This window comes from Sinocyclocheilus anshuiensis, unplaced genomic scaffold (assembly GCF_001515605.1).
Source record: "Sinocyclocheilus anshuiensis isolate Anshui unplaced genomic scaffold, SAMN03320099.WGS_v1.1 scaffold1312, whole genome shotgun sequence".
Classification (NCBI taxonomy): domain Eukaryota; kingdom Metazoa; phylum Chordata; class Actinopteri; order Cypriniformes; family Cyprinidae; genus Sinocyclocheilus; species Sinocyclocheilus anshuiensis.
This window is the reverse complement of record NW_015544237.1, coordinates 509,216-511,563: the sequence shown is the minus strand read 5'-3', so window position 1 is coordinate 511,563 and position 2,348 is coordinate 509,216. Positions and strand designations below refer to the sequence as shown.

Sequence of the window (2,348 nt, the reverse complement as noted above, 5' to 3'; positions counted from 1 at the left end):
GTGTGAGTGTGTGTGTGTGTGAGTGAGAGTGTGTGTGTGTGCGAGTGAGTGTGTGTGTGAGAGTGTGTGTGTGCGAGTGTGTGTGTGAGAGTGTGTGTGTGAGTGTGTGTGCGAGTGAGTGTGTGTGTTTGAGAGAGCGTGTGTGTGTGTGTGTGAGTGTGTGTGTGTGTATATATATATGTGTGTGCGTGTGTATACAGTATATATATCTCACACACACACACACACACATATAAGGTGAATATATCATTACATTTGCATTCATCCAAAATGACTTACAAATGAGGAATATACACAGATTCATCCTAAGCTCCATTTCAAAGAAGCAAAAACTTTAATTTACTTAACTCAATAAAATAAAGTAAATAATTGTATTATTATTATTATATTTTCATATTTTTATACATCTCATATTCTAATTATTATTTATTATAATTAATTGTATTAATTATAATGAATTAGCTTTGCCGTAAATCAGATGTTATCAGGAAGAATCACAGCACATATAAACAAACTTTAAAGTAGTTCCACATCAACATTATTCTTTATAATTTGTAATAACACCTTTTTTAATTGTACTCTCTCCTTCTCTCTAACATAAACATATTCATATCAGTCCTGATTAGTAAAAGGTTTACCAATTAGAAATTAATGTTGCTGCTCTGCAGGACACAATAATTAGAGACAAAAATCTATAGACTAGTATAAAAGTAACAGTCTTTCTTCCTCTGACATTTTTTGGAGCAATCTACATTCACAATGATTAGTAGATCGCTATTAAATTATGGAAATAGTATTTCTGGCCACATAATTTCTGTAGTTCACAGGACAGTCACACGGAAGATTATATTCAGTAAGTGCTATTTTTATAGGAAGACCTTTTCATCTTTTTTGAAGAATGAGCAGCAGTAATGACACATAATTTCACAATGATATTGTATATATTAATGTTCTGTATTTTATTACAGGCATTCCTACACATTAAAAAATATGACAATAGTATTTACGCATTTTATTTTTTATTAAACCTGGCAGATAAATATAATTACTCACCAGCAGAACTGTTTATGGATTTCAAAGGTTGGGTTGAAGTTCAAAGTGTTTTTTTTTCGATGTTTTGTAACGCGTCTGTATGTCGCGCGTTTATGACGCACTGACGCACTCACACGCGTGTTTCTGCGCAAGCGCGACACCTGGCGGAGAGAAGCGACATTACAACAGCGCGCAGATGACTCTCAACAGTTTGAGAGCCATAATCTTAAAAACTTTATAATCCACACAGTTCATAGTTCAAGCATGATTTATAATGCAACATTTTTCAAACATTATTTATAATGGAAAATTATTTTATTTTACAAAACAAACAGATTTAATTCACTTCTCATGTGAGAGCTGGAGTGGATACTAAAAGAAAACCAGCCCTCATAACAGTTACAGACCTGCACACATTTCTTCATTTTGTCTTATTTCAGAGTTTCATCACTTTACCATTAATCTAAAATATGGAAATATACATAATGAATATCTATGTTCAAACTTTTGCTGTATGTTATGAAATAGTTTTTTTTTTTTTACATAAATGTGTCCCTGGAGCACAAAAGCAGTGTTAAGTCACTGGGGTATATTTGTAGCAATAGCCAACAATACATTGTATGGGTCAAAATTATACATTTTTCTTTTATGCCAAAAATCAAATAACATTGTATGGGTCAAAATTATTGATTTTTCTTTTATGCCAAAAATCATTAGGATATTAAGTAAAAGATGATGTTCCATGAAGATATTTTGTAAATTTCCTACCGTAAATGCATCAAAACTTCATTTTTGACTAGTAATATGCATTGCTAAGGACTTAATTTGGACAACTTTAAAGGCTATTTTCTCAGTATTTAGATTTTTTTTTTTTTTGCAACCTCAGATTCCAGATTTTCAGATAGTTGTATCTCGGCCAAATATTTTCCTATCCTAACAAATCATACATCAATGGAAAGATTATTCATTCAGCTTTCAGATGATGCATAAATCTCAATTTCATAAAATTGACTGCTTTTGTGCTCCAGGGCCACATATTTCGAAATATCAAATAATCTTCATTCTTATTTTGTGAGAAAACTGTGTGATGCAACATTTTTATTGATATTTTTGATCAAATGAGTTAATAGTAGGCTCTTTTTTTTTTTTTTTGCAAATAGAAGCAAGGCCGTGTGATATGTTCATGCTGGTGTCTGTGCGCAGGATTTCTCTGCAGATCTGCAAACTTACCATACACTGGTAAAACACACACACACTCACACACACACACTCACTCATGTATTGAAATGAGCTGTGCAAATATTCTTCAGATCCCC

General features: G+C 32.3%; 1 protein-coding gene and 1 long non-coding RNA gene across 2 annotated transcripts in view; one reads left to right on the top strand and one right to left on the bottom strand.

Moving 5' to 3' along the window:
* The window catches only part of nudt12 (nudix (nucleoside diphosphate linked moiety X)-type motif 12), a 22,384-nt gene that overhangs the window by 12,127 nt on the left and 7,909 nt on the right, over positions 1-2,348 (bottom strand). The window contains exon 2 of the mRNA XM_016498397.1: positions 1,054-1,193. The gene's annotated coding sequence lies outside the window, so the exon portion shown is untranslated. The remainder of the gene's footprint in view (positions 1-1,053; positions 1,194-2,348) is intronic.
* LOC107697603 (uncharacterized) overlaps positions 1-2,348 on the top strand; it is a 4,130-nt gene that overhangs the window by 823 nt on the left and 959 nt on the right. The window lies entirely within an intron of this gene.